This window comes from Rhineura floridana, chromosome 3, assembly GCF_030035675.1.
Source record: "Rhineura floridana isolate rRhiFlo1 chromosome 3, rRhiFlo1.hap2, whole genome shotgun sequence".
Classification (NCBI taxonomy): Eukaryota; Metazoa; Chordata; class Lepidosauria; order Squamata; family Rhineuridae; genus Rhineura; species Rhineura floridana.
Window position 1 is genome coordinate 20960406 of NC_084482.1, and position 18097 is coordinate 20978502.

Below are 18097 nucleotides of genomic sequence, written 5' to 3' on the forward strand. Positions count from 1 at the left end.
GAACTTCAGCAGGTGAACAGGCCCGTCCCCTCATCTCTGTGACAATGAAAGTTCTACGTCTTGAATTTCTGGCTGCCACCCAAAGAAAGCTGGCAGCCCCGGGAACAGGTGGGTGCAGAGTGGGTCTTAAAATAAAGAAAGAATCTTGCAGATGGAAGGCAGGGAAAACCAGGCCAGGTTCCCCAGGAACAATGTCTGTTTCCTAATCCCTGTCCCTGATAAATCACAGTTTCCATTTTAAGCATCACTTGTGTTGGAATTGTGGAAATGCAACTCGATTTGCGTGTTTCCATGTCTGGAGGGAGACAGAGAGGAGACCTCCAGGTTGCTAGGCTGTGCCTTTCCTTTGGTCATATGCTCATCTTCCTTCCTGAAAACTGATACGTCTTAGGAATGCTGACCACACCTTCCAACTCTCTCCTTCCTGCTTCTTCGCTGTCTCTTGAAGAGAAGAGATGTCTTTGCTTTGTCTCTCTCACCTGCAGCATGAGGGCAAAGGCCATGTCAGGTCCATGAACCTCCAATGCAGGTAGTTTACTAGAACTAGAATCCCTTTCCTATCTATTGTGTATTTCCTTCAATGAAGCAAGCTGTTCCTTATTTTACTAAGTCTGAATCCTCAGTTATTGCTGCAGCGTAAAAGTCTGCTACTTCACAGGGAAAGTCTCTCTCTCTCACTCACTCTCTCTCACACACACACATACACACACACACACACACACACACATCAGCGCTGGGTCTGCTCTTGATCCCAAACCTAACTCTGCTAACAAGTTTCTAGTCTTTTTTCAGCATTGAGTTGCCTCCACTCAAGACTCTGGAAGTTAAACCTCTCAGTGTGCGTGCAAAGCCCCCCGCAGCAGAGTAGGAAGCCTCTTTTTGTCTGTCAAGAGCCATTGACCACCAGCAGTCAAATCAACCTGAGGCCCCAGCTGGCTTTGTCTGTGGGTCAGTGGCCTGAGGAGATGCCTTGGGTCAGCTGCCAGCTTGCCCAATGTGCACTTTCAAAATTCTCCTCAAGCAGAGACTGCCCAGTGCTGAACACCCTCCCGCCTGAGAAGAGCCTGTGGAGCAGGTGATATTGGGGGACCTGCAGGCCAGAGCCCGTCCCCCCCTTTTAAATCAAGGGAAGATGGCCGTAACTCAGTGGTAGAGAACATGGACAGTCGCTGCCAGTCGCTGTAGACAGTGCTGATGCTGAACCAGATGGACCAATGGCCTAACTCAGTATAAAGCAGCTCCCTGTTTAAATCACCCTTCATTCAGAACCATAAGGACTAGAATCTTACTTTATTTTTAGGGAAACTGTTGCACATGCAGAAGGGCCCAGGTTCAGTCCTCAGCGGCATCTCCAGGTAGGGCTGAGAGACACCCCTGCCTGAAGCCCTGAGAGCCGCTGCCAGTGCAGACAGCACTGGGCTAGAGAGCACCCATGGGTCTGCATCCAACATTCCTGGGTAAATGAAGCGGATCCTCGCATCTGGTCCAATCCTGCCTCAGGCCAGGGCTCGGAGTCTTAGTTTGCCTTGGCCACCCTGCTTCATCCGCCCGTGCTGGGAGCTGCACAGCAGGAGTTGGGCCCATCTGTTCTCCTGGTACCTTTCAGTAGTTTTCAGGTTCCCTTAAGGACATAAGAACATCTAGTTCCTCACCCCAACCGTAATAGGAAGCCTGCAAGCAGGACCCTTCAGGGAGGAAGGGCGGGATATCAGTTTAATAGATAAATAAAATAAATAAGCGCAACTGGCCTTCAGAGGCATATTGCCTCCAAATGTTAATGCAGCTTCAAATAGCATTTGCCTTTTTTGCAGCCACATCACACTGTTGGCTCATATTCAGTTTGTGATCAACAACAATCCCAAGATCCTTGTTGCATGTAGTATTGCTGAGCCAAGTATCCCCCATCTTAATAACTGCATTTGGTTTCTTTTTCCTAGGTGTAGAACTTTACACTTATCCCTGTTAAATTTCATTCTGCTGTTTTTAGCCCAATGCTCCAGCCTAAGATCCCTTTGAATTTTGTTTCTGTCTTCCAGGGAATTAGGTATTCCTCCAAATTTTGCATCATCTACAAGTTTGATAAGCATTCCCTGCCCCTCCTCATCCAAGTCATTAATAAAAATGTTGAAGAGCACTGGGTCCAAGACAAAGCCCTATAGTAGCCCGCTACTTACCCCCCCCCAGGTTGAGAAGAAACCATTGATTAGCACTCTGAATATGATTGTGTAGCCAACTGTGGATCCACCCAATAGCTGTTCCATCCAGTCCACATTCAGCTAGCTTGCTAATCAGAATATCATGTGGCATTTTGTCAAAAGCTTTGCTAAAGTTGAAATATATTGTGTCCACAGCATTCCCACAGTCTATCAGGGAGGTTTGTTGTTGTTGTTATGTGCCTTCAAGTCGATTATAACTTATAGCGACCCTATGAATCAGTGACCTCCAAGAGCATCTGTCATGAACCACCCTGTTCACATCTTGTAAGTTCAGGTGTGTGGCTTCCTGTATGGAATCAATCCATCTCTTGTTTGGCCTTCCTCTTTTTCTATTCCCTTCTGTTTTTCGCAGCGTTATTGTCTTTTCTAGTGAATCATGTCTTCTCATGATGTGTCCAAAGTATGATAACCTCAGTTTCATCATTTTAGCTTCTGTGATAGTGATAGTGATAGTTCTGGTTTAATTTGTTCTGACACCCAATTATTTGTCTGTTTTGCCTAGAATGCCCTCCCTTGTCCTTAACATGGCTGCAACCATATCTACTCAGAAGTAAGTCCTATTGAGTTCTATGGGGCTTAGTTCCTTAATAAGCATGCTTACAGTTGCTGCCTTCAGGGGCATCTATCTGTGCTCCCATCTAACGTCTCTGCAACACTAAGCTCCTTTCTTCCAATAATGGGCTGGCCCGAGGGCACGTAAACCCTTCTTCCCAGAAGCAAGTAAGCTAGATTAAATGTTCCCTAAAGGCGTTGAACTGTGACCTGGCAGACCAGGGTTTGAATCCCCACCCAGCCATGAAGCTCCCTGGGTGACCTTGGGCCAGTCACTGCCTCTCAGACTCAGAGGAAGGCAATAGTAAACCACCTCTGTCTGAGTACTGCTTACCATGAAGACCCTATCTGGGATCAACTTGAAGGCAGTCCATTTCCATTTTGCATCACCCTAAGCTTGTGAGAAAGAATGACCTTGTCACTTCAGATGGACCTAGGAACACCCTATTTTAGGTAAGATTTCTATTTTAATCTCCAGAGAATTTTTTTTGAATGGTATGCTCCAAGCAACTGTGGTTGATACAATGTATCATGTTTAATGATATCACTAGGGCCCGCCCCCTGACATCACTAGGGCCCACCCCCTGACATCACTAGGGCCCGCCCCCATTTTCTCAGGTTTTTGGATGGTTCCGACCTGGCAACCCTATTCAGGGGTAATTTTACTCCATTAAGTACCAGGTCTATATCTCCCAACTTATTCTTATCTCCTTCCCATCCATTCACTAACGGATTCCAGGCACTTGGACATGGTATCTACAGCCAACCTTGGTGAGGACTTAAACGAGAGATAGAGCTGAGTGTCATCCGCATATTGGTGACACTGCAGCCCAAATTCACTTGTCCAATGTTAGAAATAAGACATTTCCTGTAATTGCCCCTACTTTATGGAATAATCTACCACAAGAAATACGTCTGTCTTCTTCCCTTTTAATTTTTCGTTGGCAGCTTAAAACCTTTTTATTCTCTTTAGCTTTTAAATTGTGAGATATTGTTTTACTTTGTGATTTGATATTAATTGTTTATAACTGTTTTGTTATGCCGCTCTGAATTTCTCTGGAAAGAGAGCAGGATAGAAATTTTTTAAATAAATAAATAAATAAATCTCCTGATGATGGCCCCCAGCGGTTTTACATAGATGTTGAATAGCATGGGGGAGAGGATAGAACCCTGTGGCACTCCACAATTGAGAGGCCAAGGGTCTGAGACCTCATCCCCTAAAGCCACCCGTTGGTGCCTGTCAGAAAGATAGGAACGAAGCCACCATAAAACGGTGCCCCCTATTCCTAATCCTTCTAGGCGATCTAAAAGGATACTGTGGTCAACAGTATCGAAAGCCGCTGAGAAGTCCAGGAGGACGAGGAGGGTATGTTCTCCCCTATCCAACGCCCTCCTCATATCATCCACCAGGGCGACCAAGGCTGTTTCAGTTCCATGTCCAGTCCTGAAACCCGACTGGAATGGATCCAAATAATTTGTTTCATCCAAGTGTGCCTGCAATTGTTTGGCCACCACTCGCTCAATCACCTTGCCCAAGAATGGTAAGTTAGAGACTGGGCGGAAGTTGTTTAACTCTTGAGGATCCAAGGAGGACTTTTTCAAGATGGGATTGATTATTGCCTCCTTGAGGGCTGATGGCATTGCACCCTCTTCCAAGGATGCATTTACCACTGCCTTGATCCTTTCACCCAGCCTCACTTTACAGTTCATAATGAGCCATGATGGGCAAGGATCTAATAGACAAGTGGTTGGCTTCACAGTCGAGAGCACCTTGTCCACTTCCTCAGAAGGAAGAGGCTGAAAACGATCCCATCGGACCGGAATGCAACTGGCCGACTCTAGCTCACTTCCTGTATCCACAGCATACTGAATCATACTTTTCAGGCGCTCAATTTTATCCGCAAAGTGTTTAGCAAATATGTCACAGGAGGCTTTGGAGTGTTCTATGGGTTCCTGGGCAACTGGACCGACCAGGCTTCGGACCACTTGGAACAACCTCCTGGGACAACACTCTGCGGATGCAATAGAGGCATAGCTCCCTTAATGCATCCTCCTCCACATGATCATAACTGTATGGAGGGGAGAGACTGGATCAGGTCTGTCTGTGCCCACTGGTTCTGCCATCAAGTCCCCACTAACCCTAACCCTCCCCTCCCCCATGCACACACTGGGTGGGGGGAATGCTATGTCTCTAGATGGGAGAGTGCTCTTTGCATGTGAGCTCCCCCTTCCCAAAATATGGGTTTGTACACAGTATAGTGCTAAGTCAGGGTCCCATTTGTGCAAGGATTACCAGTAACACAATGGGACTTCCCCCTCCCCTCCCCTAAATCTGATCTATGGGTTCCCCCAATCCTCTGGAGCAGATATTGGGAGGGCATGAACAGAAGGAGGAGAGGAGGGAAAGTCCCGTTGTGTGAACACTTATCTTTGCGCTAACGGGACGAGTTAGTTTCATACCTCCCATAAGACCCTGGCAGGGCAAGGTTCTGCCACGTGGTGAGGGAAGCCTACATGTATACAGCAGGGTTCCTTCTACAGATGTGACCCCACAATGTGCAGATGGTGGGCAGGGCCATCAGGCACTGCCTCGCTCTCTCCCTCCACACAATTGTGTTCAGGTCTCCTGTGGAACCACATGTTGGGGTGGATTCTGTGCATGTTGCAGGGAGCAATGTTGGCTCAGGCAGAGTGCTGGCTTAGATCTGTTGGGCTCCTCATTGCCCCTGCATAAACTAAGGGTGTACTCAAGAGCAGACCCAATCTCTCCCGTGGCTGCACTTGTAGGGGGACAGATAATGTTGTTGATGATGATTTAAATTTATATTCACTAATAGGCAAAAAACCTTGCGGTTTAAGAATGTACCTATAGCCCACAGATATTTCTACCAAACTTTAAAAAGCAGGGAAATTGGGCAGCTATAGTGAATGCACCAGGGGACCAGGACACCTGAACTCCTCTCTGAGTTATTGTACTGCCCTACAAAGTTGTCAAAATGCAAACACGATTTGGGTTGGTCTTTCACAGTCCAATCCACTTGCTGCGTAGCTTGGAAGAATTTGGTAACATGTGCCTCTGAGTATATGGTGAGTGGTGGCAACACTTGCCATCTCCAAAGATGGAGAATTATATTTTTGTATGTTTGTTGGTGTTCTTCTTACTTTGCTTCTTTCTTGTGTTGCTAATGTTTCTACAGAGAATCTAAACTAGAAAATTTTATTTCCCTCATTATTCATCCTAGAAATCTGTGTCAAATTTATTTTTATTAATTTCAAAGCCTTTTTATTGGTCAATGTCATATGATGGTGAAGATAGCCTTTTTTGTTTCAAACTGGAGGTTATGGTCTATTTCTATTTTGGGTGCATTAACAGTTGGACCTGAAACTGCAGTTTAATGTAAAATCAGACTGATTACAATATGCTGCTACTTTAGCAATGACTCTAGTTGTTGGAAAAAAGAGGATGCATGTTTTCAGCCTGCTATGTTTAAACCACTTTATTTAAGGCAAGGTGTTCACGATCAATTAAAAACATGGAGCACACCTAGAATTTGGTAGAATATATTTCACCTCCCACTGTTTTATCTTGTGCAAATTGAGACACTTCTCAGGTCTACTGGAGACTATTTTGCAGAAGTCAGTGCCATTATTCCACAGTTATGTTTGGAGTTTTTTTAGTATAAATTTTGCAAAGTGTTGCTGTACTTCACATATTCATAGAAACAAAAGTAAAAGAAAATGATTTCCTATAGAAAATTTCACTAAAATTGCAAAGTAAATCAGACATATTTAAAGTGACCATCTGAACTATATCAACTGTCTTAATAATGTTGCTTCCTCCCGGCTAAAACAAGATCAGCACAGGACATATCTTCTTTCTATTATTTGGGCTGATTACAGGTGTTGCCTCCACTCATCATATGCTCAGAGGCACATGTTACCAAATTCTTCCAAGCTACACAGCAAGTGGATTGGACTGTGAAAGACCAACCCAAATTGTGTTTGCATTTTGACAACTTTGTAGGGCAGTACAATATCTCAGAGAGGAGTTCAGGTCTCCTGCTCCCCTGGTGCATTCACTATAGCTGCCCAATTTCCCTGCTTTTTAAAGTTTGGTAGAAATATCTGTGGGCTATAGGTACATTCTTAAACCGTAAGGTTTTTTGCCTATTAGTGAATTTCCCTGCTTTTTAATCCGGGAGGTAAGAAATGGGATCCTGTGCAAGTTTGCTGAGAATGGATTGATCATTTGCATGCTTATTGAGTTAAGTGGGATTTACACACACACACATGGCAATCATGCTTAGGATAGGTGAAACTGACCACAGGGGATGGGGAAGGGAGGAGGGGGAGGAGGGGGGGTGGAAAGGCAGAGGGGAAGATTGGGATGGGAGCAGGCAGGAGGGGAGAAGAAGGACAGATGTGGTCGTTTGCATGTTTATTGAGTTCAGTAGGATTTACTCCCGTGCAATCATGCTTAGGATAGGTAAAACACTGGGGGGGAGAGACGGAGGGCTGGAGTGGGCAGGGAAGGCGGAAGAAGGAAGAGGGGAGGAGAAAGGGACAGGAAAGGGGAAGGAGGGAAAAGGCAGGTCTGATCATTTGTATGATTATTGAGTTGAATCGGATATACTCCTATGCAATCATGATTTGGATAGGCAAAACTGACCAGGCTGTGCCTGCTAACCAAGACGTCTTCTGTATCTTTCACAGTTGGGCAGGGGGAAGGGACAATTCTACCTTGTGGTTTTTCCCATTACAGTGTTGCAAAAACACCGGCACTTGGCTGACTTTCTCTTCTCCTAAAGATACAGGATCAGTCTCAGGCCCTGAACCTGGCAACCCTACCTCCCACCCAAATTTAAAACAAAGCTGTCCCTGGCCACATCCACACCAGGCCTCGATTACACTTTGGACAATCATTATTTATTTATCTATTTATTTAATGTGTCTATATACCACACCATAGCCGAAGCTCTCTGGGCGGTTTACAATAACTAAAAACATTAAAAACAAATATACAAATGTAAAAACACATCTTTTAAAAACAATTTAAAACAATTTATCGTGGTTTCTCTCAAAGCCATGGTTCAAAGCCAATCATGGCTTCTCTCAAAGAATCCTGGGAAGTGTAGTTAGTGAAGGGTGCTGAGAGTTGCTAGGAGACGCCCTGTTCCTCTCACAGACCTTTAATCAGAGTGGCTGACTGTTAACCATTCTCTCAGGGGAATAGGAGTCTCCTCTCAGCACCCTTCACAAACTACACTTCCCAGGATTCTTAGAGGGAAGCCATGACTGTCTCAAGTGAAATCAAGTCTGGTGTGGGTGTGGCCCTCAGATTAGCCAAGCCCAGCAGCTGTGAGGCTTTTAGAACACTGACAGTTGGTCCTTACTGAGCATGCCCTGTGTTATAATAGGCTTCCAGCCAAAATTTCTTAAATTAATTAAAAATCAACCAGGCATTTTTTTAACTTTTAAACTGCAGTAGATGAAGGTCAGAGTATGGGGCAAGGTCAGTATTAGGATTACAGGTACTCTGTGAACATGGCTGATTTTAAATGTATTTCAACAGATTATGAGAACTTGCAGAAAAAAGTCCAAAAGGGCTCTGGAGGGTTGCCTGTGGGACAAACTTTCCCTGACCAAGACCCAGGATGGAATTGCAGGACAGGAATACCTCAAGCCCTGCAAAATTATAAGCACCTAATCCTCCATGGTCTAAGGAATGCTATCCCAAAGACTGTGAATGTAAATAAATTATATGAGGTCCGGCAAGGACCCACAGAGGACCCACCATCCTTCCTAAATAGACTTTATATTGCCTTCCGGCAGTATAGTGAAATGGACCCAATGACCCCCGATAACGCCCGGCTGGTGGCCACAATGTTTATTGGGCAAGCCGCCCCAGACATAAGAAGGAAGCTTCAGAAGTTACCGGGCGCACAGGCTTTGCCAATAGTTCAACTGGTGGAGGTAGCTTACAAGGTGTATGTAAACCGGGAGCAAGTTGACAGGAAGGAGAGGGAGAAGAGATGGAAACGAGAATGCATGGTATTGGCTGTAGCCATGGGAGCGCGACCAAAAGAAGGGCAACCGAAAGTCTGAGGAGAAAAAGAGAGAGTGCACGATTTTTGGAAGAGTAAAGGAAGGTTTAAAAGACTGGAAATGGGGGGGCAATATGGAAAAAGCACTTAGAGAATTAAAATCAGCCCTGAGTCAACCCCCAGAGCTTGCCTTGCCTAACGACCAGAAGCCCTATAGACTCTATGTTAATGAGAACAATGGAGTGGCTTCAGAAGTATTGGCTCAAAAGTGGGGCGACGGGTGGAGACCCTTGGGATTTTACTCGAAGATTTTGGACCCAGTAGCAAAAGGCTGGCCGTCCTGTTTACGCGCAGTAGCCGCAACAGCAGTATTACTGAAAAAGGCTGAGAAAAATTGTTTTGGGAGCCCCCTTAAACATTCAGGGACCCCACGATGTTGCAAAAATCCTAGGATCAAAGGCAGATAAAGTATTGAATCCTTCCAGGCAAACAGCATACGAGCAAACCTCGAGGGGAAGGCGAGGTTTGACACTTTCGGTTTGTAATACTTTGAATCCAGCTATGCTGATGCCAGAGCCTGGCGACCTCCTACATGACTGTTTAGAAGTTTTGGAGCAGGATATTTCCATTAGACCAGGGCTGTCAGACGTTCCACTATTAGAAGCTGACCAAGTGTTTGTAGATGGCTCAAGCCGCATCTATGCTGGAAAACGCCTTACAGGAGCAGCAGTAGTAAAAGCAAATTCAGTAGTTTGGACAGGAAGACTTCCTGGACACTGGTTTGCCCAGCAAGCAGAACTATTTGCAGCAACAAAAGCCTTGAAATTATGGAGAGGGAGGAGAATAAATGTATACACTGACTCAAAATATGTGTTCGGGACAGCCCATGCTTTTGGAGTTTTGTGGTAAAGATCAGCAGAGAAACCAAGTTAAAATGGCCTGAGGCTTTGCCATTAGCTTTGACTCGACTACGATCTACACCAAGGGGTGAGACTAAATTAACACCTTATGAGATGTTGTATGGCAGACCTCCTGATTTGGGTATAAACAAGGGGCAAGGAGTATCTTTGATAATAGGGGAAGCACAGTTACGAGAATATGTAATTGCCCTGCAGTCTATTTTACATGATCTCCATAGGTACGCCAGAAAGCTCCAGAGGTTGCCATTGGAGACGCCAGTCCATTCTTTTCAGCTGGGAGACCAGGTGTCAAGTCGTGGATCCACTACACCCAAGTGAAGGCAGCTCCACCCGAATGAGAAGAACTCCCTGAGAGTGACGCACCGGAAGCCGTCACACAAGGACAGAGGTGGACAGTAAAGCCTGTGAAGGACTTAAAGTTCCTGTTAAAAAACAAGCATGAGCCGAAGGTTTCAGTATGTTATCAGGTTGGTTCCTTGTATGTGGAAGTCAAGTGTTTTCTTATATACCAGCAAATTGCACTGGAGGACCCTGTGCTATAGGGAGGCTGTCCCTAGCCTTGCCCACAAAGGAACAAGGAGAGGTTCATAAACAAGAAATACTGACCCCTAAAGAAAAGGAGCGAAGAAAGAGATCAGTAATACAGCTAACCCCAGAATGTGATTCAAATGTTAACCTGAAATCTGATAGTGAAATGATTGCAGCAGCATTTTTTACTCCAGGGGTAGCGGCAGCCATGAATTTTAACATGATAAAAAAAATTGGCATGTGCAATGGCTAAAGGTTTGAATTTTACTTCACAAGCACTTAAGGATCTAGCCTCAGATGTTAAAAGCCTTAGAGAAGGAACCCTAGAAAATCGAGCTGCACTTGATTATTTGTTCCTGACACTGAACATAGGGTGTGAAGCTGTCAAAGGGATGTGTTGCTTTAATCTGTCAGATCATTCTAAACAAATAGAAGAAGACATTCAAGGGCTACAGCACTTGGCACGGAATATTGGGCAAGACAAGGGAATGGATTTTTCGTGGTTAACGTCATGGCTTCCAAGTTGGGGTTGGATAAGACATGCGTTTGTGATTCTTTGTATAATACTATTAATTTTGTTGCTTCTTCCATGTATCTTGCCATGTTCCATCATACATCTGACACATGGCAATCTGACACATGGCAATGCGATGAAGAATTTAGTGCAAAGGCAAATGATGGTCAGGTATCAGAAACTAACCCTAGGGGATTGTATGATTTAAATTCTCTAAACGCTTTTTGAGGGAGGACTGTTAGAATGGCAAATTTTGAATTTATTTCCATGTGAAATAGATCTTTAGTAGAAGCCAATGTTAAGTTGTCTGACATGCAAGGGTTAAGGGATGAAGGTCGACACTGGAACAACAAGTGAGATTCACATACAACTGTATCATCTTGTGTGCTGTGTGTAACTATGCCAGGCTAAGACTCCCAAGACTCCCACCTATGTGCTTTGTGCAATCTGCCTAGTGATAGAAGAATATATCTATGCTTGTGAGAACTGTAATTTTAGACCTCACTGGACTGGCAAGAGCTGCCCGTGAGTCTCCGTTTGCAAACGAAATAAAGAAAGCTTTGGTTTGAAACCTCAAGTCTCACGTTGTTTGAGTATTGGGATCTCATCCAGCAGTACGAACCTCGGAATTGTGTGTAACATTATGAGAGAGGGAGAAGAACTTTTCTCTATCCACTTTCTCAATGCCACGCATAATTTTATACATAGAGTATAAGTACACGCATAGAGTGTCCTTATTTGCCCTGGCAGCTCAAAAACTACGAGCAAACTATATATCGAACTGACACCTCTGGGGGCCCTATGTGGTAACAGTAATCTCCATAAGGTCTTTTTTTAATCTATAAGGATCCTTTACCGTGAACTGTATTACTCTTTCTTAATTTTTTTTTTAATAATTCTTTTTATTCAATTTTTTTCAAAAGACAAACAAAACAAAGTCAAAAAACATAACAATACAACAAAAAAATAAAAATAAAATAGTTGACTTCCGATTTGTCGCAGATCAGCTATAAGTATATAATATGCATCAAACCTGTCCCTTAATGTATACATACAGAATCACTTTTCTCCATAGGCTGTCTTAGTTAATCGTCAAATCCCAATATCATCATTTTATTTTGATCTTTCAACAAAAAGTCCAAGAGAGGCTTCCATTCCTTAAGAAATGTATCTGTCAATTTTTCTCTAAGTAAACATGTTAATTTATCCATCTCAACTAAGTCCATTAATTTCAATAGCCATTCTTCCGTTGTTGGTGTTGATTCCATTTTCCACTTTTGTGCATATAATAATCTTGCTGCCGTAATCATATATAATATTATTCTTCCATATTTCTTTTCTATTTGTTTATCCATAAAACCCAATAAAAAAAATTCTGGTTTTGACTGAATATTTATCTTTAGAATTTTTTGCATCATCCTACCTATCTGTGCCCAAAATGATTTTGCCTTTTTACACAGCCACCACATATGATAAAATGATCCTTCTTGTTGTTTACATTTCCAACAAACATTAGAAACATTACTATACATTTTTGACAACTTTTCTGGAGTCATGTACCAACGGTACATCATTTTATAGAAATTTTCTTTAAGATTATAGCATAGTGTAAATCTCAAGCCTTTTTTCCACATATTTTCCCATTGATCCATTTGTATGTTATAACCAAAATTTTTTGCCCACTTTACCATACGCTCTTTTACTTGTTCTTCCTCCATATCCATTTTCAGTAAGAGTTTATACATTTTCGCAATTATATTTTCATCATTTGTACACAAACCTATTTCAAAATCAGATTTACTTATTTCAAACCCATACATTTTCTTGTCCATTTTATATCTTTCTAACAATTGTAAATAGGCAAACCATTGAGAACTATATCCTTCCTTTGTCAGTTGTTCTCTCTCTTTCATTATATATTCCCCATGTACATTTTCTAATAGTTCTTGATAAGTTAACCATTTCTCTTTTCCAGCCATCTCTCTTCTGTAAAACGCTTCTTGACTTGAGACACATAATGGTATTTTCGAATAAAACCTTGGTTTATATCTATTCCATATTTTCAACAGAGGACGTCTTATAAAATGATTATTAAAGTCTACATTTACTTTTACTTTGTCATACCATAGATACCCATGCCATCCCCACTTCAGATTATGACCCTCCAAATCCAATAGTCTTTTATTCCTCAATAAAATCCATTCCTTTATCCAGACTAGGCAGCAGGCAGCAAAATAAAGTCTCAGATTTGGTAATCCCAGTCCTCCTCTTTCTTTGGCGTCTTGTAGTAGTTTAAATTTAACTCTTGGTTTTTTTCCTTGCCATACAAATTTAGAGATATCTTTTTGCCATTGTTTAAAAGGTAAATCAGAGGATATTACAGGTATTGTTTGAAACAAAAACATCATTCTCGGTAATACATTCATTTTTATCACAGATATTCTACCCATTAATGACAATTGTAGTTTATCCCATTTTAGCAGATCTTTCTTAATCTCTGTCCATAATTTTTCATAATTATTATGAAACAACTTTGAATTTTTATTTGTCATAATGATACCTAAACATTTCAACTTTTTCTCTATTGTAAAATCTGTCTTGTCCATTAACTCTTTCTGTTCCCTTAAAGTTAAATTTTTCACCAACATCTTTGTTTTTTGATTGTTGATCTTAAATCCTGCTAACGGTCCAAATTCTTTTAATTTGTCCATCAATACATTAATTCCTTCCAAAGGGTTTTCTAATACAATTATCAAATCATCAGCAAATGCTCTCAATTTATATTCTTCCCGGAAGTGAGTGCTCAGCTGATGATTGTCTCTGAGAGATCTCTGCCTCAGAGGAAGCTTTTTTCAGTTAAAAGCCAGCCAAGAGGAAACTTTGACTGGCTTAAATGTTCTCCAAGGTATAGGAGAACCGATCAGATCTTCCACAGGACTTCGTTGAGCTGTCGGCGGCTGGAATTGATCAGGAAATCCCTGAGATAAGAAGGCATGCCGAGCGGCTGAAGACGGAGTCAGGACTTCCATGCAAGCTGTACTGGAAAAAAGCGAAGCGTTTTTTCTTCTTCTTAAAAACGTTCTTAACCAGCGAGCCTACTTCTGTCTAAATCTTATCATTTGGCTTAAATTACTACAATAAAAGGGATTTGTTTACGAATCAGCAATTGAGAAATCTGGGTGAGTCATACTTTTTCTCTTTTAAATATAATTAAGGAAGAAAGAAAATGTAAACAATTTATATTTTTTTACGACAAAAAGCTGGCCTGAATTTGGACTTTTAAAGCTTAAAAACGGATGAGAGGTATTTATTATTTGATGGAAATATATTTTGGACTATTTTTCTCCTTGGACTATTTCTTTTTGGACGAATCTGCTGTTCATATATGTTACTAATCGCTTGGTGTTGTGAACCAGAATTGTTTTGCATTCCTGGATGTAGATAAGAACTGTGCTGGCCGGACAATAATAACAGGCCTGGAATATTAACTCTTTTGTTGGTGGAGGAAAAAAAAAGAAATAGACTGCATCTAGGTTTTGGAACAGTGGTTAATATCAGAAATTAAAGGCTTCTTATGAGAATGATAACTAGAAAAACAGCTAAGGCTCAGGAACGAAGAGGTTCAATTGATCCACAGGAAGGGGCTATACCCCCAGATATGTTTCAAAAAATAATGGAAGGGATTAGTGATCTAAAACAGGAAATGAAAACTGAATTGATAAATATAAAAGACTATATTAAAACACAAGTGGATGAGATTAAAGGGACAATTGGGCAAATAAAGGATGCAAAAAATACTAAAGAAAAGGTACAAATCTTGGAGAATAGAACAGATATATTAAATTGACTTAGAAAAAAATTTGGACTACATGGCTGTGATTGACATGAGAAATAAAGAACATTGTTTGAGATTCCGTGCAATCCCTGAGGAAACAGGTGAAGACATCAGAGATAAAATTGTTAATGCTTTAGTAAAATTTCTGGATTTGAATGAAGATCAGATGAAATTTGAAATAGATAAAGTTTATAGAATTAATTCCAGATATGCAACAATGAAAAAAATTCCAAGAGATGTGCTTGTTCACTTTATAAAGAAGATGACCAGAGATATGGTATTACAACAACATTTTAACAATACCTTTAAAATTGATGGTAAGGAAATACTGGTGATGAAAGAAATTCCTATTAGACTTTTACGAAAGAGAAAAGAATATGCTTTCCTTACAGAAAAACTTAAGCAATGCAAAATTCAATTTAGATGGGATGTTCCAGAAGGAGTGATTTTTACATTCAGACAACAGAAATATCGATTGAATACTGTTCAAAAAGCAAGGGACTTCTTGAGAAAAGCTTCAAAAGACATGGAAGAAGATAAACTTAAAGATGTGGATATAATTCCTGGGAAACAAAGTCAACAAGAACATGCAGAGGAGGGGAAGGAAGATGATGGATTAAAAGGAGCATCAGGCACATTTTAAAATACACGCTTAAAGATGGATTACAAATATCTAACTTGGAATATAAATGGAGCCAACACGGCGCAGAAGAGAAAGAAAGTGTTTCATTATTTGAAAAAATTAAAATTGGATATAATTTGTTTACAAGAAACTCATATTAAGAAGAAAGATTCCAAATATTTGATTTGTAAAAATTTGGGTGAAGAATTTATTTCGGCTGGACCAAAAAAAAAAAATGGAGTTGTTCTTTACATTAACCCACAATTGCTTCCTAAATTGGTATTACTGGATGATAGTGGTAGATTTGTGGGGGTTGAAATTACTTTACAGGGCACAAACATTTTGATAGTGGGTATTTATGCCCCCAATGAAGATAAAACAAGGTTTTACACAGGACTTATGGAAAAATTGTCAGAGTTTTCATATGATCATTGGTGCGTCATGGGTGATTGGAATGGGGTAATCTCACCAAAAATTGATAGACTTTCTGAAAAAAATATTAAAGAGACACAGGGTAAATTACCGAAGATTTGCTTTGAACTGATGGAAAATTTAGAATTGGTGGATACCTGGAGATATATAAATGATAACGCAAAGGAATTTACTTATTTTTCAGAAAGACATAAAACATTCTCGAGGATTGATATGATTTGGATGTCTAAAATTCTAGCGAAGGATATTTTTAAAATGGATATATTACCAAAAACTTTTTCGGACCACAATCCTGTGATATTAACTTTAAAAAAAAAAAATCTTGGATTTAGATGGAGACTAAATGAATCTTTATTACAGAATGACAAAGTAGTACAAGAATGTAAGAAGAAATTAAAAGAGTTTTTTGAACATAATTTACATAAAGGAACAGATGAAAATATTGTTTGGGATACAAGTAAGGCATTTATGAGGGGATATTTTATTAAATGTAACTCTGAATTAAAAAAAAAGAAACAACAGAAAATGCAATTAATTTTGGAAGAAATAAAACAAAAAGAGGAAGAATTGAAAAAGAATCCAACTAAAGTTTCTATTGTAAATCAAATTAAAATGTTACAGAATCAAGTATCAATGCTGACAGTTAGAGAAATTGAAAGGAAACTAAATTTTGCTAAACAAAGGACTTTTGAATTTGCAAATAAACCAGGGAAATGGTTAGCATATAAATTAAGAAAAGAACGTCAAAAAAATCTTATATTAAAGATACAAGAAGGAGATGAGATGCTGACAGATAATGTAAAAATCAAAAAGATTTTTCATCAATATTATTCAACATTGTACAAGTGTCAGGAAATCCCATCTGAAAAAATAGAAGAGTATATATCTAAACAGAATTTGCCTAAAATTACAGACTTTCAGAGACAAGCTATTAATGGCCCTATCACGTCAAGAGAGATATCTGAAGCTATAAACAAAATTAAATTAGGAAAGGCGCCAGGACCAGATGGGTTATCTGCAATGTACTATAAATGTTTGGAGGAAGAACTCTTGCTACCTTTACAGTATACAATGAATTCTATTCTGCAAGAGGGAAAGATACCGGATAGTTGGAAAAATGCTAACATAACATTAATACCTAAAGAGGAGGAAGATTTAACTAAAACAAAAAATTATCGGCCAATATCTCTATTGAATAATGACTATAAAATTTTTACAATGATCTTGGCAGAAAGAATGAAAATAATATTGCAACAATTTATCCAGGAAGATCAATCAGGGTTTTTACCTAAAAGACAATTACGTGACAACGTCAGGAATGTCTTGAATGTGTTGGAATATTTAGAACAACGAAATGATAAACAAGCAGCTTTGATTTTTTTAGATGCTGAAAAAGCATTTGATAACTTGAATTGGAAATTTATGTTTCAGGTTTTGGAGCAAATGGATTTTGGAGACAATTTTATAAAATGGATCAGATCGATTTATACATCTCAGAAGGCTCAGATAATTGTTAACGGAGATTTAACGGATTCATGTGAAATACAAAAGGGTACAAGACAGGGATGTCCATTATCTCCCCTTTTATTTATTCTGGTCTTAGAAGTGCTGCTGAGAGATATAAGGCAAGACAAAAGGATTCCGGGATTAAAGATAAAAAAAAAAAGACTCTTTCTTAATTTTAAATGGACTGTTTTGGCCTTTTAATATTAACTGTTTTAGCTCTGTTCATTTTAAAACTGAATGTGTGTTGGACTTGTGCGATGGCCTACGGCTCTGCAAATAAAGTGAAATGCAATGCATAGTTTTGAAATGAGCTTATGGGAAGCCTCAGAATGGCATGGGGGGATATTTTCCATTTAACATTGCGGAATGTGAAAAATCCCCGCTTGACTATAGTATACAGCCACTCTCGTGGCTGTATAATTTAATTCATTAGATTTATATCCCACTCTTTCAAGCTACCTTTCAAGGACCACTTGATCTGCTTATTAAGGATCCTCCGATGGATGGTAAAAGTCCTGCTTGCTGTAGTGCTCAGGTTCTGCTTGTGGGCTTCTCTTTAGGGGATACGGATGGTCACTGTGAGAACAGAATCCTTGCCTAGATGGGCCATAGGTCTGATCCAGCAGAGCACTTCTCATGTTCTTAAACCGCTGCTCCATAGCATCGTTTTAGGCCTTCCTTGACTTCCGCTGTTCCTAAGCAGAAGGAAGAAGCACAGGTCTCAAGGTAGTACTCGGAAAAGACAGTCTTTTCAACTACAGCAGCAGAAGCAGCAAATGCTCTTGCCCAAGGCAGCTGCTGGGACTGGCCTGGAGCCTGGAGCAATGTACTGTGGGTTTTCAAAGAGAAGATGAATGCTGTTCCATGCTTGCTTTGAAGAGAAAGCAAGGAAGAGTACCACTGAACCAAAATTACCCTCGAGGCCTCT